The sequence below is a fragment of the Spermophilus citellus genome (genome assembly GCF_964194105.1).
Source record: "Spermophilus citellus genome assembly, chromosome: 3".
Classification (NCBI taxonomy): domain Eukaryota; kingdom Metazoa; phylum Chordata; class Mammalia; order Rodentia; family Sciuridae; genus Spermophilus; species Spermophilus citellus.
Window position 1 is genome coordinate 203,464,243 of NC_138184.1, and position 27,119 is coordinate 203,491,361.

Consider the following 27,119-nt stretch of genomic DNA (forward strand, 5'->3'; position numbering starts at 1 on the left):
TTGGTTTAAATGAGTCATCTCCCTTTGCCCCTAACTCAGAAGCCATCTTCACCATCATCACTTTGAATGATGATATTCAACTTTATTTTTCCTGCATCACACAAGTTCACTCAAAATCTGACAAAAAGTTCCTCTTAGAATGTAAATGTTATGTTTCTTTCTTTACTAAAGTTCAGGGGGAAAAGCTATCTCTTTAATATCTGAAAACTATTGAAACTATTAAAACTATTTTTCCAAACATCATTTCTTCAGAGTGGACTCTTCCTTCCAGCCCACAAAGGCTTTTACAGAACCACCAGAATTTCTTATTTGAATCATTTAGGATTTAATCATATGCTGCTACCTAAAATTCTCTCATAGTATTGGAATTTTCCTTATTTAAGCCCCTATAGGGACAAACCATATCAACTGCTTCTTGTTTTGTTTTGTTTTGTTTTTTGTTCCCCCCACAGCTCATAACACAAGGCTGGGCATCTGGCAAATAAACATTTAAAATAATCGATGAATTTCCCAACTTTGTATTTTAGGGCTAGAATATGCATTTTGTTCTTTGGCAATCTTCCTTCCCCTATCATTCAATGTTTTCTGTAAAAATACCTGTATTAGAAATGCTACCTAAGTTACTCATTCTAAGTCATTTAATTCCCATGTCTTTTTTTCCACCAAGTTGGCTGATCGGGACACATGAAGTGTTCCCACATTTACTTGAGCTATCCTATATAAAAACCAACAGGATAAGCAAAACAAAATTTCCCCTTTATTCTTTATTTTAGTCCTTCAACAAACACATATGGAGGTGCCCAGCAGTGTTAGCGGATGTGTTCTCTGCAAAAAACTCAGTGATGGGTGGGAAAAAAACAAGTGATTATGATACACTGAAGGAAGTGTTTTGAGAACACTGGATTGGGTACAAATAACCTCTGATGGGCCTGGAGTTGGCTCAGTGGTAGAGCGCAAGACTTGCGCATGTGAGGCACTGGGTTCAATCCTCAGTACCACATAAAAATAAAAAAAGGCATTGTGTCCATCTACAACTAAAAAAAAATTAAACACACACACACACACACACACACAAAAAAAAAAAAAAAACAAATAACCTCTGATGGGGGTCTCAAAAGAGACTTGAAGAAGGAAAGCTGAGTCTTCTAGACTCTGCCCAGGAGGGGAAGGTACTCAGGAACAGCCCTGGCAAAAAAGCTTCTATGAACCTGGAAGATGCTTGAGGAAATGACAAAGTAGGTCACAGCATGCTGGCAGCTGTGGCACCTGAAGGAGAAGTGCTTCAATGCCCTGCCATAGAGTGGCCCATAATCCATGCTAAGTTAGGGGCTGGAGCTGGGGCTCAGTGACAGAACACTTAACCATGTGTGAGGCACTGGGTTCGATTCTCAGTACCACATAAAAATAAATAAATAAAATAAAGGCATGCTATCCATCTACAACTATTGCACAAAAAAAAAGTAGAAGCTTTATCCAATAGGAAATTTCCACTTGCTCCAAAAAGAGGGCCCTAAAGGACTACAGGCAAAAGAGGGGTTGGATGGAATTTTTCATTTTACAATAGTAAAATGACATAGAAACTGGATTTGGAAAGGGAACAGGGGAAGGCCACTTGGGAAAATTAGACAAGACCCTGAACTAAAGCAATGAAATGGAAAGTCAATGGAGGTGATTAGTTGCTTAATGAGTGACTGGACATGAGGTCTAATGGAAAGGGAAAATTCAAGCACAAATCTGAATCTCTAGTATAACTAAGTGCAAGGTTGGATTATAAACTACAAGAGTGGATACAGGAAGAACAGCAGCTTAAGAAGGAAAGGAAACTCATGAATTCAATATTTTACACTGAGTTTTAGACATCTCTGGCAAAATCAAGTGAATGTGTTGAGTAGGCAGCTGCATAAAATTCTGGAGCGAAGGAGCAAGATCAAAAGTTTATGTGCCTTAAGATTGGGAATGCCTAGAAACACAGCTTAGCTCCGATTCTCACTCACCTAATATTTTAAGGACATGCTCTCAATGGAAGGGAATGAGGACATGAGACAAGGAGGGGAAAATCATGGAAGAAATGTGGCTCAGATGAAATGCCTGCACTCGATGTGGGTCCCACTTGAAGCAAGAGAAACAGCTTTTGTACCCTGGCCCAGTCAGTATTGATTGGGGCCTGGAGAGCAAGGCTTCCACAAAGCTAGGGACACACTGACCCAGATGTGAGCAGGGTGCCTACAGCACCCGCCAAACTATGCGTCAGTCACAGCGGACAACTGTTCTTTCCCTCAAAGCTTATCCCTGCCTCAGGCATCTTTATCTTTGCTGTTTGCTCTGCCTAGAATGTTCTTCCCCAGATAATCCCTTGGCTGACTCCTCATTGCTCAGCTGGATCTCAATACTCTCCTCCTCAGGGTCCCTCCAATTGGCTTCCCTCCCTGGTTGCTCTCCCTCCCCAATCACTCTGAAATGCTTGTTCACTAATTTGCTTTGTTCATTTACTCTCTTCATCCTCCTTTAGGATGAGAACTGCTCAAGGGCATGAGCTCCTACTCTGGTCCTCCTGTGTTCCCCAATCACCTAGAATAGCACCCAATGCTTGTTGCATAAATAAATAGGAGAACTCACTAGTGACAATACTCAAACAAATTCTGTGGATGTGTATTGTTGAGAGCCACAGCCAAAGGGGCCCCAGCAAACTCCCAGCTAATTGGCTAACCGTGGCCCTAGCAAACTTCCAGCTGCCAGCTGATTGGCTCCTCTGCGGTGATGCTCATTGGGTTGTTTCCCCGCCCTTTCAGACCACGGAGCTGCTCATTGGGGGACTCTTTTGGCTCTGCCCACACGACCCAGCCAATCGGCCTCAAGAGCAGGAGGAGTAGGGGGTTGAGAGGCTGGTAGGAAGCCAGATGGTGGTAGTTGGGCTCTGAGGGAATTCCTGAAGAGCTTGTGTGGTGCAGTGTGTGTGTTCTAAAAATAAAGTTGGTTTCTGCTTGATAACAGGCTGTGAATTGTGCCCAGCCAGACTGTGGCAGTGTATGGAGTGGAAATGGATGTAGAGCTTGAGGAATGAGTAAGAAGAAAAGGCTGTGTCAACAAATGACAATTTTATAGTTGGCCACAAAGCAAAAGTAAAAATAGGGGCTACAGGGCAAAGCTGCATAAAATTTATCATTATGTTCATGCCATGAAGAATAACTTCATTAGGGGACACTGACATGTATCTGAAATTATACCACAGAAGAACAGAGGTTAAAAACAAGTTTCAATTTTCAAAGAGAAGAGACAGAAAATCTTGTTCAAAAAAACAAGCATCTTATTGGATAACTGAGTACAAGGTAAATAAAAACTGATCCCTGGAAATGCCTGCCTTCACATGAAAGATTTTTTAAATTCTAAAACATATTATGCACATCTATGACATTTTAAGTAGATTATAAAAAGAGCAATCTTCAGATTACCTCAACTGACAATGGGGTCGATTGTGAACATCAGCCTCAGCCTTCAGGGTTTAACAAGCAGACGCAGGGCTGCCTGGCCTCCCGCTCAATCACCTGACACCTTCCACCTTCCCGTGTTTCCCTGCTGCCTTTGTTTTCATGTTCCTTTCTCTCTCACCCTTCAGGCTTTTCTGTGGCCTCAACATCATCAGCTTCTCTCAATCTTGCCACAAGCTTTTTCAAGGATCCATCCCCGTATGGGGCACATTTAAGAGTGCAGGATTAGAGGACAGGTTTGAGTCTCTAGGTGGGTTGGGAGCAGAGCTGGAAGCTCTCTCCTCTCCTCTCCACAGGCTCTGGGGTACTTCTTGGCTATTCAGACCCCTTGTTTCACGCCAACCTACCCAGCACTATCTCCAACTCTGCCAGATATCTGAGCCTCACCTAAGTAGGCTCATAGATGGAGCATTAAAAATTTGGAGGAAAAAAAGTTGATTGAAGAAATGGATACAGAAACACTTTTTTGTTCAGAATTAAACAAGGAAAAATAAACACTAGGAAAACTTTTTCAAGAAGAGGAGAAGGAGAGAAAAAAGCTTCCTTTGTACATATGAACAAGTCACCCACTTACATTTTTTAAGTGTGAGAGGAAAACATTTTGATTGTTTTGAAAAGTGATAAAGAAAAGATAAAAATTTTTCCCAAAATAAATTGGCTTTCAAATCCCTCATAAGCCATGTCTTTTTTTTTTTTTTTTTTTTTTTTAGGTCAATGACAAGGTCTTTTTTTCTGTTTTGTTTTGTTTTCATGTACCTGTAACATTTTTTAAAATTTTTTTTGGTAGTTATAGATGGACAACATGCCTTTATTTTATTTATTTTGTATGTGGTGCTAAGGATTAAACCCAGTGCCTCACACATGCTAGGCAAGTGGTCTGCTACTGAGCCACAGTCCTAGTCCCCATGTCTTTCTTTCATAAGCATTTATAATCAAATGTTCATGTCATGACCGATTTTAAGATGTTTGCATAGCTTTAGTAACCCAAACCTTAACTTTCTAGTAAACCAAGACAATTTCATGACTTAATTCTTATACACACCGATGCCATTCAGTATAAACACCAATATATCTAGAGAAATGTTAACTTAAAATACTTTCTCGAAACAATAAAATTCTGGAGTTTAAGCTGAATATTTAAAAGGTGTTTCTTAACTATAATACCAAAACAACCATTTAAAAGTCATCGCTCATCGCATTTCATAGTATTTTCAGGATTTTCTTCTTAATATTATACAACTTTGAGTGGTTTCTTGATTTTCAAGGGGGAAAATGGAACCAATTTTATCAATAAATACAAGAGATTCTATTGCAATCTAATAATCTTCCTGAAAAAACTTTGCACTCTGTTCATTCTGTTAAATTGCACCCCAAGAACAAGAGGGAAAATAAGATAATAGATCGTGTTCTCAAAACCCATGCATCCAAAACATTAATAAAAAGAATTCTAACAAATTCACACATGCCATGTCTTTTTTCCCCTTATTTTTTAAAATATATCAACTATGTAACCTTTTTATTTTATACTAATTGACAATTTATAATTGTATGTATTTATGGGGAACAATGTGATGTTGTGATTTGTGACTACAATGTGGAATGATTATACAAGCTAATTAGCATATTCATCACCTCAGTTATTTTTTGTGATGAGAACATTTGAAATTTACTCTTAACATGATTATTAACAGTATTCACCATGCTGTGCAAAAGACCTACAAAAAGAAAGAAAACCTGATTCTTCCTGAGACTTTGTACCCTTTGGCCATTATCATCCATTCTCTCCTTGTCCAGCTCTGTAAGCACCATTTTGCTCTATGCTTTTTTGAGTTCAACTGTTCTAGATTCCACAAGTGAGAATACATGGTATCTCTCTGTTATCTCGCCTGTTTATTTCACTTAGCATAATGCCCTCCAGTTCCATCCATGTTGTTGCATTCCACCTCTTTTTGGAGGCAGAATAGTATTCCATTGTGAAAGAACACATTTTCTTTTTCCACTTAGGTTGATTACATAACTTGGCTATTTAATACTACTGCAAGAACATGAGAATGCAGACATCTCTGTAACAAACTGGTTTCAAATCTTCTGGATACATACCGAGAAGAGGGATTGACAAATCTGTATTATCAGCTCTGTATTCCCTACAGTGCTGATACAGGTCTTATATATGACAGATGCTCCATAAATGTTTCTTGGCTACAGATAAATCCTTCACTGGTCACTGTGATCTGCAGAAAATATGTCCAGGTGAAAAAAGTTCGGTCATGAATTTCATCTAGGTTGAAAATTAGAAGTCCAAAGATGGAGCTACTACAGAGGGACTCCAAACTGTTGCACTTATCAAGAAGCAACATGGAAGGTTAGAATCATGGCTCTAATTACACAAGCAGGTCGATGCAGACTATAATAATGAAAAATAAGGCCTTATTTTTGCCTGGTTTTCAAAAATCTCATGTCACTACACAGTTGTGCTTCCACCCAAGATTTCAGCAAGAAGAATTTTCTTCTTCCTTTATGGTGTGTCTTCAACTGCCCTGGGTAACAATCTGTCTGCATCTCAGTCTTTGCTTCCCCTTGGTTAAATTTCTAATCCTTCTCACATAAAACATGTGTTTGCATTAAAATATTAATTTTCTACATATCTATCATATATATATATATGTTTTCCACATACACAAAAATGCATGTTAATATGTTTATTTTTTTATTCAAATGATATATAAAATGTGAGGGCATTTTTTTTTTCTATTTAATATCTAGCAGCACACAACTAGAGGCATTTTAATGTGATGCCATACCACAACTATGTAGACTAAAGAGGACTCAGATGTAAGACTGATTTTATTATGACCACATTCACTAAAGAACAGTATCTGAAAGTTCAAAATGTTTAGAACTATTATAATTTGAGAAATGAGAGTTAAATCATAAGACTTCAGTGGCAGACACAAAATTCTCAGGTAGCAGCAAAAAGAAAAGCAAAAGGTACTGAGGAAAGATATGTAGATTTCTCTCTCATGCTAGGGTTATGATGTTTGTGAAGACTGAGGTTGCAAATCCATGATCATTAAAAAGCTCCTTTAGGGGCTTGGGTGGTGGCTCAGTGGTAGTTTGCTCACCTAGCATGTGTGAGGCACTGGGTTCAATTCTCAGCACCTCATATAAATAAATGAATAAAATAAAGGTTCATCAATGTCTAAAAAATTATTTTTCTACAAAAAAGAAAGAAAAGAAAGCTCCTTAAGGAACTAAGTCTCATTCTTTGAAAACTTGCCTCAGTTGCTGCAACCTGCAGCCAGATCAACCATGGTCTCCACTGTAGTGTGCTACATGGGTGTTGGTACAATCCATGGGCATCACATCACGAGGGCCACAATGACAGATTACAGCGACAAGCAAAACAAAAGCTGGAAGCTCTCGAGTCTATTTACTCTGATTCCTTCACGGGCAGGAGTGTCTCAGTTACCCCTGGGAGCCTCCAGTCCTGTTCAGGTTCTCTCACCAGCAGGACAACTGTGCTTCGAGGATGTCAAGGGGATGAGTGAAGAGGGGTTTGAGAGTGTCATTCCCTAGCCTGACTGCAAAGTGATCTAACCCTCCTAACAACTAGTCTTCCAAAATTACAAATGGATCTTCTGATACCACATTCTCCTTCAGTAGTGCTTCACTTGATAAGGTCCTGCTAAATATTATCAGAAAATCCACCCAGCTCACCATTACCGTGACATCTGAGGCTGGAGAAAATGATGAAACTGTTCAGACTACCCTCAAGTTTACATATGATGAAAAATATCAAGATGAAGTTCCTCTCTATGAAATATTCTCCAGGAAAAGCTAGAAGAAATGACGTTTCTCAGACGTTTTAACATTATTAACATTGCCAGTTGAAGAAAATCTTGGTATGGTGATGATCTTTAGTAACAGCTGTGCAAGAGAAATTAAATGAGGGGCTGAGGCTGTGGCCCAGTGGTAGAGTGCTTGCCTGACCTGTGTTAGGCCCTGGGTTCGATCCTCAACACCACATAAAAATAAATAAAACAAAGGTATTGTGTCCATTTACAACTAAAAAAAAAGAGTGAAAGAACATTAAAAAGAAAAGGAAAATTAAATGAAACAGATCAGATGAGAACTGATGAGAGGAAGAAAAGAAACAGAGAAGCCAAAGAAGCAGCAATTATTCCATGGCGATCCTGTTAATAGAGAATTTCTTACATTGGAAGGCCAAGTTTGATGTAGAACTCTTGGAAATTAAAAAGAAACAGATGAAAAGAGAAGACCACCAGGAAAAAAATTAAGTAAGTGGGAAACAGCTATTTGAAACAGATCATTGACACATCTGATAATCAGTTCTTGGAGGATGCTGGAAACAGTGTGGAGGTAGATGGGTCTCTGTTCCAGGAAATGAATGACTTGGAGGTGGCGGATGATGAGGATGATCCACACCACAATCCTGCTGTCCCAGGGAGGGACTTGGCAGACTAATGGGCTATCCCCATCTGTGGAGAGGCTTGACTGCCACAGCATCTGTGGCTATGCTGAGAGGTTTTAATTCTCCTTTTTTTTTTTAATTTTTTCCCTAAAAAAAAATAATTTTAGGAGAATATTTTTCTAATCACATTCATCATTGAACTTAACAAACTGACCTTAAAATAAAAGAAAAACTTGCCTAAGTTTCTGAAGTAATTATAAGGGGGGCGGGGGCAGCAACTAAACCATTTTCTTTGTAACTCAGCTTTACTGCTTTTAGAACTTTATCCCAGGTTTCTAAAATATCACTTAGTTAGAATATTAGGAAAATTCCAAAGGAATAAAATCTGTTTAAAAACAAGTCATACAGAAATAATTTTTAATTACATCTGACATTTTAAATCTTGAAAAATTATGCCACTGATCTAGTATTCACTTTAAAAAATTAAAATAAAAAAATTTCTCATTAAATAATTTGACCCCTTTGCCCCACTTTGTATACCTAAAAAATAAAGTAGGAAGCAGGACAATGGGCGAGTACTGGTAACAATATTGTTTATTCAACAATAAAACTTAGGGTAATGAAAGGATAACCATCCAAAGAAAATCACCACAGAAATTAAAATATGTGCCTCTATGTAATGTAATTGACTTTCCTGTGGCCAATGTTTTAGTATTTGCCCTTTCAAGTTAATTCTGGTTAGTTCGTTCTAAAACCATTGTGTACATCCTCAAAGAACAGAAAACAAACCAGAGTAGGCCTCTAGCTGAGGAAGTTGCATCATACGTTTATTTAACCAATCCAGATTCATTAGTATAAAAGAGAATCCTATTCACTACAAAAATTTGTGCCTAACAGGGAATCTGAAATGCTTCAACATATCTAGAATCCTTTCTTATCCAGTACAATAATAAAAACAGTAGCATTCAAATGTTGGTTGAATCCTTTTTGCCATTCCTCAGTGGATACTAAGATAGAATGTATTCCTAAATCCAAAAAGAAGTAAAACGGATTATTTAGCCAACATTTCTTTTCTTTTCTTCTCCTCCCTCTGCACCATCCACTGAAGTCTAGGAGGGCCTTCACCCTGTCCAGGACCAGACAAGGGATCCAACTTGGGCCAAGGGAAACTTCCCTAGAATGTTCCCAACCAGGCTTCAATTGTACCCCATCCCTTCACCTTTGATGCTGATAAAGCAAGAAGGTCAGCTTAGAAGCAGCCAGTTTCAGTGTCGCTGGCCATATAGAGGAAGGGCTCAGCTGCAATCCTGAAGCCATGGAGAAGAAAGAGTGGAGATGAGGGAAGGACAGACAGCATGGATACCATGGAAGCCCTGGTCCTGAGCTCCTTACACTGCCAGCTGCCTGGCTTTGTAACACAAGGTTGTCTAGCCATGTTTCTGTTCTGCCACTCTTATCCACCCCCACCACCACAAAAATCTCAGGGTTTTTTCCTTTAGACACTTCAAGTTGATTTTTACTTCCTTATAACCAAGGATGCTAGTACAAATGGGAATACATGCTCAAAAAGGGTGTGAAGCCACCATGAAGCAGTACTGTCAGATCGAGAGCTAAATAATTCAATAAACCTTACTTTAAACTCTTAAGAAAGGGATATATAAGGTTGATGTTGATTTACACCATAGTATGAAAGGTTTTAATAGCAGCCAAAGGATTTTACAAGACTATTTCACATACCCAACTATATATAATAATAATTTGTAAATCTGAACTAAATTGAATATCCTATATATTAAAATTTTGTTATTTATCTTCTAATTGATAAGAAAAACAATGGCATTAGCTATTAATCAGCTATCTGCTCCTATAGATAGCCTGAGTGCTTTGAACAGTTGAGTGGAACCAGCCATTCAAGTTGCTGGGGCAGCTCATACCAAAATTTTAGATATAATACCTAACACGAAACAAACTGACCTGCCTTGAAGGTGCCATCTATAAATTGTTGGTGAATATCAATATGGATAAGTAGCTAAGGAATATCACAGAAACTATGAAAGTAAAACCAGTTTATTGCACCAATCCTGGCCTTTTAATAAAGGCTTCTGGACAGGAAGGAAAGAAGGTTATTAAAAATTAAAGAAATAATAGCAAGGGGATTTTGGAAAAAGCCACAAAAGTATGCTAGGGACTTGTGGAATATGTAAAGAAAGTGCTGAGGAGACATCATAAACCTGCTTTCTGTTTTTCACTCCTAAATGATTTCTTTCTGTGTTCTATTCATTTACCAGCCATTTGCTGAGCTTTGTATTAGGCACTATAGGGGGTATAAAGATGAATGAGACACAACTGCAGCTCTCACTGATACTTATACAAATAAACATAATGCAGAAAATAATTCTCATAGAAAAGGTAACAGAAACTACCAGGAGAGTTCAGACTGAGGGAGGCCTCCAAACGACAGATCAAACAAAATTTCAGAGTTTTTCACATTACGTAATCAAATTCTCCATAGGAGAGTCACAAAGTACTCACAAGGTAAAATGCTAGAGATGGGGGAGGGCACTGTATGGCCAAAGACTAAAAATGATCACTCATAGCACAAAAGTTGTTATCTATATCTGGATGTAATTTGATAATTTAACAAAGGGCCTTTGTGATTTTACAGGGGCTTGGCCCAGAAGAGTGAAACAAGTTCAGTAACTCAAACCCTCATGAACAATGGCTCTTTTCTCCCCTCTGGTGGAGGATCATTTGGATGGATTCCAGGGCCTCCAAGTACACTGCCTGCCCATATGGTTCAAAGATGTGTTTAATCCTAGTTGTCCTGGATGCAGACAACCAAACTTTCCTCCCAAATTCAATAAGGAAAATTTAGCTTTGGGAATTGTTGCAACAGCTGGTCCTAAGGAACTTGGAAAGCATCTTTACCTCTCTATTCTTCTCCCCAGCACCAATTCTTATTTAGAAAAATCAAGGTTTTACTTGTTACAATACAAAAGTTAAGTCAGTTGCTAAGTCAGTTGACTTCATTTTATCAATCCTCCCCCAAAGCACCTGGTTGCCTCACTAGTCTTTGTTTCTCCTAGTCATTCAAAGAAGATTCAGCTCATATAAAACACAGAGCTGTTTCCTGACTGACCCCATCAAGTCCCTCCCATGGGCAAACACTAACCCTAGTACCGTAAGGACAGCTGACTTCCAGGAACTACAGCACAGTGTGGGTCCACCTTGGTTCAGGTAATTCCCATCACACTCACCAAGGTTATTTAATTTAGAATTCTAAGGCACAAAACAGGCTTAATCAGAAGAAAAGAGACAAAATCAGAGATAAAACCAATAAACAGGTACACTGGAGCACTAGCTTCAACATAAAGTCAGAGACAGAACAGCTAGATGGATAATGTGAGTTCAATAGAACAAACGTGGGTTCTCAATCCAGGCCTTGGGCAAGATACCTTACTGATGGGAATAATAATAATGGTGCCTATACTTAAAAAGAGTGTAGTTGTGAGGTATTCCAACAGCCTAGAACAACGCTCAGTAAAGCAAGAGTATTAGCATAATGCACACTGAGGAGTGGCAGGCACTAAAGCTTCAGGCACCACAGATGCCCTGATTCCTGGGCTGGTACTTCTGCATGAGGTCTGGAACTGGTCTTGGTTCTCTAGGTTCAGATCAACCTGAGCACCACAATTTTAGATATATATCAGCCTTAGGCTGCCAAGCCCATTTCCAGCCCCTCCTTAATTTCATCAGTTCCTATTGATTCTTCTCCAGTATCTGTGTTTCTATGCCATTACACTTTGGTTTGGCACCATTCCATGAAATTTAAACAACTTTTTATGAGCTATAGGGATACACCTCAGGCTTTCTTGATATTTCATTTGGCTAAATATTTGTTCAATATTAAGTTTTATGTTTCTCCTTTTCTCTCTCTTCCTCCTCCTCCTCTGCAGTGGCCACCAATGCTGCTGCTGCTACTCCTACTCCTACTCCTACTCCTACTCCTACTCCCTTCTTTTCTTCTTCTCTTCCTCTCTCTCTCCTTCCTCCTTTTTCTTAGTATTATATTTCCCACTGTAACTACGAAGCTATAGCTTAAGAACAAATAAAAACTAAAAACCTATAGTTGCATAATGAAACTGTAAAAATAAGGTTTATTGAACAGATTAGAAAGATGACAAGAGACTTTACAGCCATCAAAACACACAAGGGAAATTTACTGAGTAGTAAATGCTAGGAAACGTGAAACTTATATTTACCGGCAGGACAATCAGCTACATGTATATAGTTGACTGCCAGTTTAAACTTTGAATAAGAAAAGATTTTAAAAAAAAGAACTTATCAAGAATCAATTTCATCAATATCAACCAAATAATTTTTCAAATAAACAGTTCTAAATTGGCAGGCACACATTTCCCCCAAAAAAATTGGGAGTGTTTTAAGCTAATTGATGCCAATCAGAAAGAAGGACTCTGTCTTCTGAGAGAGTACTAAACAAAATGTTCTATCTGATAAAATAAGGAATGAAATTATGAGATATCAGCTTTGAATACAAACACAAATAACTGGCTTTCTTATTAAAAGCTGGTGAATCATCCATGATGCATAGATCTATGCAGAAGCGGAATCTACCCACGTGTTAATCCTCAATCACAAAACCCACAACTGTTCTGCCTGTCCTCTCATGTACAAAAGCATTTTACCTCTATGTGTAAGTAGCATAGGGTGCTACAACTGAGACACTGTATTTTAATAGCAGTAAGAAAATTTATAGGTAGAATTCATTATTGTACTATAATTTAATTAGCTTGAAATTAAAATGAGAATATAAACTCCAGTGAAAAGTAATTATTGGTAGAGCACTGTATAGAAGCACAAGTCCTTTTCTCAAAGATATTCCCCCTACTCTGAAAATGTAAGCTCTAATTACGTGGGCAACTAATTTTAGCTGAAACTAACCTTATTTATCAGATCAAACATTAAGTACCATGTTCAGCTAATTCTCCAGTATTTAAGTACTTTTTTTAAACAATTGGCATGCCCATGAAATAAATTTTTTTAAGTAGGAATAATCATTTGAAAAAGTGATTGATTCTTTTAACCCTATTTAGATATTTTTAAAGAATCAGAATACCATAACTTTCACCAACTTTTCTACAGACATAGAAGTGTTCTCTGAAATTTTCAATTTGAAATTACATCTAGGTTTATAGGAAATCTCATATAGGGCTGCTCAGCCCCACATCAGTTCAAAACCAGCATCTAACATGCACGCTAAGACCTGACACCTTATCAAAAGACTCTAGGCACCACAGAAAATAGAACAGCTCTATCTCTTTCAATGGCAATTTTCCCATGTACAGGGACTGTAAATATTAGAGTTAAGACTTTCATCAGACATGGTGTGTCATTCCTCACAAACTTAAATCTCCCTTGGTCCCTCAACCCCTCCCAGCTATAGCTCCACTTCTCTGTGATTTTCTTTATATCAAAATTCCTCAAAAGGATAAGCTGATCACAACTTCCTCTCCTTTCATTCAGTCTTCAACCCATTGTAATCAGGTTCCTATTGCTCTATTCACTAAGTGTCAGCAATAGATTCCACAGGGCCAATTCCAGTGGGCAATTCCCAAACCTTACCTGAACCTCTCAGCAGCATCTGACACAATTGATCGGCATTTCCTTCCTCAAACTCTTTCTTCACTGGAGTTCCAAACACCATACACCCCTAGTTACCCTCCTGCTTCACTGTTCACTGGCTCAGCCTCCTCAGGATCCTTTACTGGACCCTCCTCCTCTTTCCAGCCTCTTAAAACTGGCATGTCTCAGGACTAGGGCCTTGGACCTCTTTTCCTCTCTGTCTACACTCCCTTCAAAAGTGATCTGATCCCATTTCACTGCTGAAATACCATCAATATACAAAAGGTTCACCATTTTTATATCTCTAGGCCCAACCTTTCCTTTATCTTCAGACTTATACTACTGACATAACAACTTTTAGATATTGTTAGTCGGTTTTCCATCCTGTGATAAATATGTCAGATAATCAACTTACAGGAGAAAGGCTTTATGTTGGCTCACAGATTCAGAGGTTTCAGTACATAGTCTTTGGCCCTGTTGTTTGGGCCTGTGAAAGCACAATACATAAGAGCAGGGAGCACATAGCAGAGGAGGCTGTTTACATCAAGGCAGTTGGGAAGCAAAGAGAAAGAAAGAGGCAGGTGCGGGAGTCTGAATACCACTTTGAGGACATATGCCCAAAGATCTAACTTCCTTCCACTAGACCCCAGCTCCTACAGGTACCACCATTTCCCAACAGCACCACAAACTGGCCACCAGGCCTGTAGTATATGAGCCTTTGGGGGACACTTTAGATTCAAACAATAACAGGTTTCTAAAAGGATCTCAAAGTTAACAAGACCAAAATCAAATTCCTGATTTCATAACCTCTCAAAGCCCTGTTTCTAATAATTCCTCCACTGCAAATTGGGCTTACCTTTATCGCACACAATTTCTCTAATAAAAAATTCAAGAATCCTCAAATGTGCTCATATCCTACATTATATCCACCAGCTCATTCTCTTGGCTGTGCTTGGAGAACTTATTCAAATCCAACCACCTCTTAGCATCTGTGTGTTCCATCAGAGTCTAAGCCACCATCATATCTCACCTATACCACCCTCAGTGGCCTCCTAACTGTCTTTGAACCATTACTATCCTATTCTTCCCCATCCCAGGGTCTTCTCTACACAACAGCCAGAATCTAAAAGTATCAGTGTCCTGGCTCAAAATCCCAAACAGCTTCTGAGTTGGAATAACATACTATACCCTAACCATGTCCCCATGCCCACTGCACACCAGCCACTATTATCTCCTACCTGTTTCTTAAGAACATTAGGCACAGTCAAGCATAGTGGCATATGCCTGTAATCCCAGTGGCTCAGGAGTCTGAGACAGGAAGATTGCAAGTTCAAACCCAGCCTCCGCAACTTAGTGAGATCCTGTCTCAAAATTAAAAAAAAAAAAAAAAAAAAAAAAAAAAAAACAAGAAGGAGTGGGGATATAGCTTAGTGGCAAAGAGTTCCTGGGTTAAATCTCCAGTACCAAACAAACATTAAGCCCTCATTACCTTCAGGCTGTTGTAACCTCTTCTAGAAACATTCTTCCACTAGATATTACCAAGGCTTGCTCCCTCCTTTCAACTATTCTCAAAAGTCATCTTCTCAGAATTGTCTTCCCTTATCACTTAGACACCTCCCCCATCTTTCTTGCTTCCCTTTCCTTGCTTTGGTTTATATTCCTTGTACTTGGCCTGAACAAATTATACATCTATTATCGGCCTCACCTCTACTTAAATAAAAGTTAGTGGACACATATTTGCCTCACTCTTAAAACTCTGGGCCAAGGACAGTACCTAGAAATAGCAGATGCTCAATAAACATTTGTTGAATGAACACATGAAAGAGTCTCTACTCTTATCCATTGCTTACTGAAGTAGATAATAGTATGTGTTTCTTTGTTTATTGATTTGATATCTATGGTGCAATACCAAAAGGAATCATTAAATATTTTTTCAAGTTATATAGTTATAGTCTCATAATGTCAGGTAGAAGATTTCTAGGTAGAAAGAGCTACATGGGCAAAACAGAAAGATAGGCAAAATTTTAAAAGACATTTGAGCGAATATTGGGAGTTCCCAATAGGAACGCTGGGAAGATATTGGGGATAAGAAAGAAGAAAACAAGACAAAAGGCAACATGACTGGTCTTATGGGTGGGCCTGAGCTTTGAGTGACATCTTATAGGCAATAGGAAAACAACAGTCAGAATGTCATTTGGGACAAACTATTCTGGGCACATAAAATTATATAACCCATATAATCATATATTCTTAGTTGAAAGGGCAACTAAACTACTCCAGAGAAGCACAAAGATAAGACATATAAGCAGATCAGTTTTAATTATTCTTTATACCCTTTATTCCCTTATCATTCATATCTAAAAGATATTCATAGTTTCTTGCTCACAAACCTTGAACTGATCAATTTTCCTTGTGAGATGTTTTCTTAGCATGCTCCATTTTAATTATTTTCAGCTTTTAATCAATTAGCTCTTCAAGAACACTTATATGACAATCTTTAATTAATACAGATTCCTGTGTATAAACAGTGAATCAGTTAACTTCCTTATTACATTAATTGTTAATATTGCTTTGGGTAGGGAAACATTCAACAAGGAAATTCAATTATAGTTATTTTAATTATTAAAAGAATACTCATATCTGATTATTAAGAGAAAATAGTGTAGAGTTTATCCAATGTAGACTTCAAATTAAAGTAAGAGTTCAGTTGGTTTAGACAAGAAGCATTTAAGAAGTCTTACATTTTTATGATTAAAACAGTTGGTTTGATGTTAAAATTTAATGTAGCATGTACATGATCAGTTTACTAAGTTTCTTTTTTAATCAGACACCTTTTAATTAAAATCAAATGGGCATGCTTTACCCAGTTTAGTAAGTCATTCACCTTCACTCTTTGGCTTCCTCTGCATCCTTACTCTTTAGAATGTCATCACAACATTCCTTACCTTAGAGCTCACTCTCCACATCTCACTTGGCAGTTGCTCCATCTCTGAGCGCTTCACAGGAACATACTGAGCACCCACTACACGTTGTGGCATGGTGCCTAACCCACAAGGGCATAAAGATAAAGGATGAGACCCCTCCCTGCTTCCACCACCCAACCGTTCGTCCTTTCCACCTCTTGGGAATTCACAGTAGATGCACTATCCTTCTAACTTACATGACCTACATATATATGTTTTTATATTCTCACCCAAATGACTTAATTCCAATGGCATATCTGTTCTCCCTCAGTGATCTTTCCTACATTAGCCTCTTGACACTCTAGATCTGTTTTTAAAAGAAGCAAAACAATTCGGGATAGAAATAGTGTATAATGTCAGCCATCTTAAACAAATTCTCTCTGTTCAGTTAGCAAGTTTATGACAAATACCAAATAAGAGATGATCTAAAGAATAAACATTACAAAGAATAAACAAAAAGTGACTAGGTGGACATTGTGTCACTGGACTTCACAAGTACTGAGTCCACGGAGTTGATTCTAGGGACAAAGCAACTACATAGCACACTTCCTTTAGCACAAACTTGTCCAATTTCTGTCCTGCTTATCCACATGTCTGAATGAACCTTTCTTATAAGTTCCAAACACCACCACCATAGATGTACTATGTGATGGGGACAGCCATAAGGACAGGTATCTGCGTAAGTTATTCATTATAAAGACAAGTCATAGAACAATAGGGACACCCCCAAAAAAACCTCTGTCCCAGTGGGAATACCTGCCTGGTAGGTGCTGCCTTGGCACACTGCCTCCAAATCTGTGTTGGCATCACATACCAGGGTCTACTTCAGGTCAAGACCCCCCACCACATGCACACTTATGTAACCTAAACAACTTCTGTTCAATAAATATTTAAGTAGGAAGAAGTACAGATGTTTTAAATTTTAAAAACGACCTTTAGCCACCAAGCTTAGTATTTACATTCCACAGAAGTAGACACATTTTAAATATCTTCGGGAAGAATACACACAGAACAACCATTTTAAAATGGAAAAAGAGCAAATATGTACAAAATCTGAAATATTCCCTATAAGAGCATGAAAAAGGAAACTGGTTTTTCATACACAGACTAAAAGTACTCTTCCTTCATTTATGTGCTCAACATTTTTATGCACCTTTTCCTAGCACACCCTACAAGTACGGAACCCTGCTGGCAGAATGCTTTTCTCTGGGGAGAATTTTTTCTAACTTGATAGAAGTGTCCTGAATTTAAAGCAGTTTTTCTTTGTCATCAGAACAGTGCAATGACCTCTACGCAAAATATAATGAAAAAGGCAAGTCAACGCTCTAAGTTGGAAAATGAAACCTGGGTTTGCGTCTGCAAAGATACCCAATCTGTAGGTTTAGATTTCTTTCACACAACTGAAACAAAGAAAATTTAAATAATCCTATGCATGGAGGAACCTGCTGACAATGATCTCTCCCACAGGAGACCTGGATACCACTGGGAAACAGATTCTGATTATCAGCCTTCTTCCCATATTTCCCATATTGTCAAAAACGATATATAGAAACACTGGTGGAGTCAAAATATGATGAAAATACCAAGGACCCAGACCCAATCACCATTACAGTCCAATAAAATTTCCAGCCCACAGCAAATGTGAAACTTATTTAAATGGAAAAGCCATCAGATTCAGAAAGAACAAATCCAGTCAAGTTTGTTAAATGCAGGCAGTGTTCCCACAAATATTACAGGCTTGAGCAAAGAGCTATATGATCATGGGTCATGGTCCTGAGATCATTACCTCCTTTTCATAAAACTGGCCAATGCAGCAGTAATGGCCGCCCAGTGTTCAACTTCGTGATCCAGGGTGTGGCAAGAAAACTTAACTCCTAGTCCCTTCCTTCAAGACTATGAAGGGTGCCTATAAGAACTGAGAAAAACCACCTGGGGTTGAACTTAAAAGAGAAAAATCTCTTCCTGCAACTAAGAGAAGGATCATCTATGAGCTTCAGTTCCACACCAAATAAACTGGGCCTTATCCTGAAGGCTATGAGGAACAGTGAAAGTCATTCAGCAGTGAGGAGCACAAATACGCCTGAGGTCCAGAAAGAGAGATCCCCAACAGGAATGAGGATAGATTTTCAGATATGTAAAATGAGTCCTGTTGGACATTCCTGTAGCAATATAGGCAAAAAATGAAAAAAAAATGAAGTAACAGAAGTGGAAAATAAATTTGAGACATAATTGGCACATGAAATCAACACAATGAGGATGTTTAAAAAGAGGGAGGTGCTAATGATGAGGACAATGACTCCAACAAATCCTACTCTCAATAAAATGTAATGGCTGTTTCAGTGTGCCAGCCTCTGTACTAAGTGCTTGTTCATGTTATTAGACTACTCAAGGGTCTTAGATGGTCACTTCATGAAGGGAAGGGAGGGGAGGACAGCCAGGAAGATGTCAGAAGAGGGCTGAGGAAAGCGCCATCCAAGGACATAAACAGAACTTATCCCACTGAGTGGTACAGCACTGTTATTCTCCCCACTTAACATGTGAGAAAGATAAAGTGTACATGGTGGCGTTGGAACTCAAACCTGTGTCTGCCGATAACAAAGCCTGCAAGCCAGATTGCTCTCTGTGCTCTGCAAGATTCTGAATCCGTGGGTGACCAGAAAGCAATATTTAAGTAGCTAAATCTAATTATAAGACACTGGAATTCTATACTACTCTTCATCTTCTGGCTTCTGTGCGTAGTCTGATGTCATGATCTTTCACAATCTCATTACTCCTTCCTCTGCATTTCAAGAGCGCTTCAGACACGTTGAGGATATTCTGTTTCCCAGCAGAACACCATGGATTGGCAGCTGTGGTGGCCCTGGGATTAAACTGTTCTTCATCCAGCACACCCTTACCTTCTAATAAAGGAATCAGATCATCTACACCCCTTCATTTCCTAGGAGGCTTTTCATTTTTCCTCAAGTTAATCATTTGGTGTCCAGGTAACTGGTGTTTTTCTGTCCAAATATGAGAAGAGCTCAAGCAGCAAGCTGGCTAGCAAAGTCTAATGCCTATGTGCACACACCAGGCCCTCACAAACAAAAAATGTGGACGCTCCAAGCTGAAGCCTGCAGATTTATTTTATGACCTCTGAAATGTGCTAATTCATCTTCTCCCAGTCATGTAATGTGGATGGTTACAGAAAGAAGAGGAAGTATAAGGATTGGGTCAATAATAAACATCTTTGAGGCACTAGAGATGCTACCCCTTCTTGCCCTTTGTGTGGCTCTTTGATTATAAAGGGATAAAAAAAATCTCCCAGGTTACTACAAAACCATCCTGTCCAGATGCCTAAAGGGCCTCAACAATGTGAGCGGGCTTCTGGTCTCCACTGGGTGCTGGCTGAAAAGAACTGCTGAGTTGATGTGCTGTCCACCTCTACCCTCTGAGATAGTTCAGAGGCAGATTCATGATTTATTTATTAGAAGCATTTCATGTAAAGTTTAGTAAAGTCCTAATTTTGCCATTTTTATTATATTAGTACTAAGACAGTCAACAGTTCATTCTTAATAGAGACGTCTGCTTTATTTAGAATCATATTCTGCAAGTCCTTTAATGTCTATCATGGTGGAGATAAAAGCTAAAGGCACTTTAACAGCTTTATGTTGACACAAAGTCATCATTACTATTTCAAGTCACAGTAGTATATAGATCATGGACTCTGGGACCAGACAGCCTGGGTTCACATTATGATTCTTCTGCTTACCAGGTGTCTGACTCCTGGCAAGTTCCTTCATCCCTCTGAGACCTACTTGCAAGAAAAATGGGAATAATGATGGTACCAATTTCTAGGACTGAATGGAGAATTATGTGTACACATATATGATAAAGTAAAAATAACACTGGCTAAATACACTTCGTCACTGCATTAAGGAGATGGAAAAACTCAGAAAGGAAAAATTCAGATGGGAAAGCTCAGAATCTAATTAATATAAAAGTCTTATACACATGTCAGTATAAGAAATGTTACAAATATATATTATATAACAAAAATATAAGAAATACTGCAGAGAGGAAAGTATGCTTTTATATAAATGCATTTTCCTTGGTGAGGAGAAATAGATAAAAATTGCTAAATTTATATAATATACAGGAAACAGATAAGAGAAAATGTTGGTCTTTCCTTGATAAGATACTAAACAGATAATCCTAGTTACACTATTTTAGCAAACACAAATATAAAATGGTTCTTTATATTCTTCCTTGTCTAGCTAAATTTGTTTGTTACAGGACTACTAAAGATTAAAGATTATCCTTGATAATCAATAAATAATAATCCCTTACCTTCATGGAGTTGTTCTATCAGATGGAAAAATATATACAGATAAAACATTAAAACCATAAAATTTGAATTCTTTTTATTTTTAAATTTATTTTCAGTAATAAAACCTATTTAAAAAGGAGGGTAGCCACAGCTGTTTTTCAAGTTGCCCACTTCTCTATGTAGTCATAAAACAGTGAAAGAATGGCAGTAACAGAAAAAAAAAATGTGTCTGGGAGGGTGTATGGGGGTTGAACTCAAGGGCACTCAACCACTGAGCCACATCCCCAGCACTATTTTGTATTTTACTTAGAGACAGGGTCTCACTGAGTTGCTTAGTGCCTTGCTTTTTTACTGAAACTGGATTTGAACTCATGATCCTCCTGCCTCAGCCTCCCTAGCCACTGGGATTCTAGGCATGCCTGGCAAATTCTATTAATTCTTTTAGAGTTTTTTTTTCTTTCCTTTTATGAGGATGATTATCTGAGTAGAAGAGACAGTGATTTATATTTCATAAATCTAAAACTGCAAAGATTGTCTTCAAATACATTAAATTCTACTCATTATATTAAGGTTTCACTGAACTTTCAATTGTTTCACTGTATATTGCAGGTCCATACTTACAAACAAAACCATTCTTCAAAATCAGTATTTTTAAACATTTTTATATCCAGCCTTGTTTCAGAAATGATTTCAAGGCAGACTGTGAGTCACTTACAATACAGCAAGTTAAAATAAAAGTCCCTATAGCTAGGTAGGACATCAAGTTAAACATGGCATATTTACCACTCAGACCTTTTTATCTCTTTCCCTCTCAAAAGGAATAAAAAAGATGTAAACTCATTAGGATAAAGAAAAAAAATATTTCAACAATGCCAGAGAAGCAAGTACTGGTTTGATAAAGCACAGGAAGTTGCTGGTAAAGTTCCTACAGGGGTACACCAATGAGATATGAACCAATTCATGCACAAAACCCAAACGGGGCTGATAAACCAAGGGAGGGGGAGAGGATCAGAACTGAAATAAGGAGTTCAGTGAGTATGCATCAACTTAAACTCTGAAGTTCCCATCCTACCAATGTACCCATGATATTCTTCTCTGAAAAAACAGACTTCTGGACACTTGAAGGTTGACAATAATCATGAAGGGAAAGTTGACTCAAGATTGGGACTAAATTCAGAGGGAGTAAGTACTGAACAACACTAGGACCCTCAGATCTACTGCCCTGATCTGCTTCCACATACAGGACTCAATTTCCCCATCCAAGAGTATTCTTTGAAAAAAATAAATAATAATTTTAATCCTATGAAAGAAGTCCTCACAGGGGCTGGGATTGTGGCTCAGTGGTAGAGTGCTCGCCTAGCACATGTGAGGCCTTCGGTTTGATCCTCAGCACCACATAAAAGTAAATAAATAAAATAAAGATATTGTGTCCAGTTACAACTAAAAAAATTTTAAAAATAATAAAAAAAGAAAGAAGTCCTCACATACATACTGACATCTGTAACTCCCCTGACAGAGCAGCTTCCTTGCCCCTTTATAACGATATATCTAAGCAACCTGCTAATAACCCTTATTCATGAACAGAGGTACCAATCACCACATTGGACTCAATCTAAACACTGGACAGCAAACGAGAAACATTCAGTTACGAACGGACTCCAACATATAAAGAATACTTCTGGGTAATGTCTATGTTATATCTAGACCTCCCACATGAAAAAAGGAGGTCTAGATATAACATAGACATTACCCAGAAGTATTCTTTAAAAGTAAAGGAGGGGCTGGGGATGTGGCTCGAGCCGTAGCGCGCTCGCCTGGCATGCGTGCGACCCGGGTTGGATCCTCAGCACCACATACCAACAAAGATGTTGTGTCCGCCAAGAACTAAAAAAAAAAAAATATATTAAAAAAAATAATAAAAAAATAAAAGTAAAGGAAAACACAAATTTTTTAAAACTATATTTCATAATTTAAGTACAGTCAAAACAAATAGGACCCCTTAATGTAATATCTTCAGAGATAATATCACATATATAAAATAAGAACAGAATGCTAATAAAAGAAGTCATCATTAACCAAGAAAGATGATTGCTGATATTAAAAATACAATAAAAATTTAAATCAAGGAGTTAGAAAAAAAAGTCAAAGAAATCTTTTAGAAATCAGAAACAAAACACTAATGAATAAAAAATGCAAATGAATATCTGAGAACCTTAGAATACTATTGCAATAACTTAGGGAATCCAAAACCTAGTTAAAATTAGGAAAACTGAAGCAATAATTAACAAAGTAATAAAATCAAGAAGTTTCCAGAATCAAATAAGTTTCTAGATTCATCCCAGAATTAAGTCACCAGTTTTTATATTTGAAGAGTCCTAAAAATGCTCAGTCTAACTGATGAAAAAAGGGACAAATTATGAAATTTGATCATACCTAAAATAATAATATAAAAAGATTCCAAGAGCTTCCAAAGGAAAAAAAGTTAAAACACATGAACACACATTTAGTTAGCAATTAAAGTGGCAAAGACGTCCTGAAAGTAAAACTGGGATATAGATGACAAAGGAGAATAATGATTTCAAAATTCTGTGTGTGGGGGTGAGTCAGGGAGGGAGATATATATATATATATATATATATATATATATATAGAGAGAGAGAGAGAGAGAGAGAGAGAGAGAGAATTTTTAATATTTATTTTCTAGTTCTCGGCGGACATAACATCTTTGTTTGTATGTGGTGCTGAGGATCAAACGCGGGCCGCAGGCATGCCAGGCGAGTGCGCTACAGCTTGAGCCACATACCCAGCCCAAGACAGAGAACTTTATACCCAGCCCAACCTTTCAATCCAATGTCAAAATAGAAATAAAGGCAGTAGTACCTCAATGAAAGAGACAAAAACAGCCTCCTATATTCCTTTCCTTATGAAGTATGTTAGTCAAGAACAACTTAGAAGAAGAAAAGTTTATTTTGGCTCACAGTCTCAGAGGTTCAGTCCATGGTAGACTGACTCCATTGTTCTGGGCTGAGATGAGGCAGAGCCTCATGGTACAAGGGCATGGTGGAGGAGTGCTATTCTGCTCATGGAGGCCAAGAATCAGAGAAATAGAGAAAGAACCAGGCACCAAGAAGACCCCAAAGGCACATCCCCACTGATCTACTTCCTCCAGCTCCACCCAATCTGCCTATAATTAACACCCAGTTACTGCATTTAAACTAGGATTGGCTGATTTAAGTTACAGCTCCTGTAACTAATCATTTCACCTCTGAGCATTCCTGCTTTGTGTCACATGAGCTTATGGGGCAAGACCTCATATCTAAACCATATAGGAAGCTACTGACTTACACGCTCTTTCAAACAATAAAGTAGAAGGCGTAAAATCCTGATTTGGGCAATCCAATATGACAGAGCACTGAAGGATGTTTGGAAATCATGAAGGGTCTTCAGGCCTAATATAAAAACCAGTTGTCCTGCAGTTAGAAAAGCAGGAGCTGTGGAACACAAGCACCTAAGTGCATTTAATCACATGAATGATTTTGTGGAGGAGGGAACAGAAAGTTAGGGATGTAAAAAAGTGAGTAAATAAGAAACAAGTGTTAATTACTAACTTAAGATGAAAGAAAACATTATGCAAGAAAGGGAGCATATCATAATATACTGGTTGGTTCTTAAGGAGTACGAGTATATAATGCATCGAAGCAGAAGCTGTACAAAAGTAATGTATAAAATTTGAAGGTCCTGGGCTGGGATTGTGGTTCAGTGGTAGTGCGCTTGCCTAGCATGCACTGGGTTCGATCCTCAGCACCACATGGAAATAAAATAAAGGTATTGAGTCCATCTAAAACTAAAATAAATAAATAAATAAATAAATATTTTTTAAAAAGAATGTGTTTACATGTGTTGTTACTTAGATACTGCAACATAAAGCTTTAACATTAAAAAAAAATTGATAGGCCCTATAAGACTAATTTCTCTGAATTGGCTTATAAATTATAGGTAATCCTTAAATTAATGTTTAAAAAGTAAGTCCAAAACTTTGAGGCAATTGTGGCATCATTTTGAATAAATATGTAGCCATCCAATGTAGATGATACTGGAAAAAAATAAGTCTTTGAGAAATAGTATGTAACAGAATGTCTGGGTGTACTTATCCAAAAACCAAACCAACAAAATGAAAAATATATTCTTGGCTTACAAAAGTAGTATTAAATCAATCAATTAAAAAAAGGAAAGCCATAAAAATAGGTTTGCAAATATTTGCAATAAAGTGTATCTTGAAAACAATTCCAAGGGGTTGGGGTTGTAGCTCAGTGCAGTGGTAGAGTGCTTGCCTAGCATATGTGAGGCACTGGATTCCATTCTTAGCACCACATATAAATAAATAAATAAATAACATAAAGGTCCATCAACATCTAAATTTTTTTTAATTTCCAAATGTAAAATGCATAGATTTGTCTGATTGAAGCACATCACATTTTGTTTTCCTTTATTTTGAATCCCTTTAAGTACAACACACATATGATATGAGACTATATGTAGAAACTTAAATTCATCTGAAACAAAACTGCTAATTTACACCACAAGAATCCCAAAATCAACTCATCCCACAATCTTTTCAAACACCACTTATGGTAATTATGACCTTCAAATTACTTGGGTCCAAAGCCATGATGACTCTAATTTGATGTCCTATTTATTAGCAAATCTTGTTGGTTCTGCCTTCAAAATAAATGAAGAATCCATCCATTTCTCAGTCTCCTCAGGTGAGCCACCCTAATAAGACAGCAATGATCCACCACCATCTTGGAAATAACTGCAGGGGCCTCTCAAAAACGTTTCTTGCTACTCCTGACTTTACTCAGTATAACTGATAGTGATCTGATTTAAGTAGTAGCCAAGTCACAAGTCACTCCAGTCTCCTCAAACAATGGTTCCTCGTCTCAGAGTAAAAGCCAATTTTTTTTTGTCATACTGGGGATAGAATTCAGTATCATGCATGGTAGGCTAGTGTTCTCTACCACCAAACTACATCCCCACCCCTCTGCCCAACGACCTTCACCTTATTTTGAGACAAGAGTCTAAAACTTGTGATCCTCCTGCCTCAGCCTCCCAAGTAGCTGGGATTGCAGGCATGCACAATGGTGCAAAAAAGAAAAAAAAAGCCAATTTTATAACAGACTGCAAGTCCGTAGTGATTTACATTTCTGACCTCATTCCTATTACTCTCCACCCTACCTTTCCCTCTACCTGAAACACCATTTTCACATGCATCCACATGCTCCCCTCCCCGACCCTCCCCCTTGGCCTATGCTTGAAAGTAACCTTCTCCTGTGAAGTCTTGCCCATTTAAAATCATCTACTTTCCTATCTCCTCACTTGCTTTATTTTTCTCCATAGTACTTACCACCATCATATGAACAAATTTTGCTAAGGTGTTTACTGCCTGCCTCCCTTCATCATTAAGTTCCATGACTGCAGGGATTCTTGTCTCCCTTGTTCACTGCCATATTCCTCAGGATCCAGACTTATGAAAAATATGTACTAGATGATTAATAAACACTTCTGAATGAAGTGATCTGCAATTCAACAAATTGCATGTAACCAAATGAAGATTTATATTTTAAAGTTTTAATTGTGGTTGTTGTTTTGGTACCAGGGATTAAACCAGAGGGTGCTTAACCACTGAGTCACATCTCCAGCCCCGCCCTTTTTTATTTTGAGACAGGGTCTGTCTAAATTGCTGAGGCTGACTTTCAACTCTCAATCATCCTGCCTCAGCCTCCTAGGATTATATCCTCCTCAGTCACTAGGATTATAGATGTGTACTACCTCACCTGGCCGACTTTTAAATGTAGTATCAAAATATTATTTATCTTGATTTCTGAGGTTTTTGTTTTTTTGGTAAGGCCCAAGTGACTGACTCACCTCACTCTACCCACAGTCCTTGCTCTACCATCTTAAAGTTTTAAAAAATATTTTCAAATAATTAGTACCATGAATAAAATTTAAAATTTAAACATTACAATATAAAGTATACACATCTGGGCTGGGATTGTGGCTCAGTGGTAGAGCGCTCACCTAGCACTGTGAGGCTCTGGGTTCAATCCTCAGCACCACATAAAAATAAATTAATTAAATAAAGAATATTGTGTCCAACTACAACTAAAAAGTAAACATTTAAAAAAAATAAAGTACACATATCTGAGTTGAGCACCAAGGAAATAAAGGTCATATTTATAATTAAACTTACAGATTACTTATGGCTTTATTTTTATTTCTTTACTTTTTAA

At 37.9% G+C, this 27,119-nt stretch overlaps 1 protein-coding gene and 1 pseudogene across 3 annotated transcripts in view; one reads left to right on the plus strand and one right to left on the minus strand.

Moving 5' to 3' along the window:
* The window catches only part of CDK14 (cyclin dependent kinase 14), a 600,063-nt gene that overhangs the window by 477,195 nt on the left and 95,749 nt on the right, over nt 1-27,119 (minus strand). The window lies entirely within an intron of this gene.
* LOC308645771 (RWD domain-containing protein 1-like) lies at nt 6,864-7,970 on the plus strand (annotated as a pseudogene). The gene is made up of 3 exons: nt 6,864-6,941; nt 7,185-7,454; nt 7,606-7,970. The product of its transcript is annotated as an RWD domain-containing protein 1-like (transcript).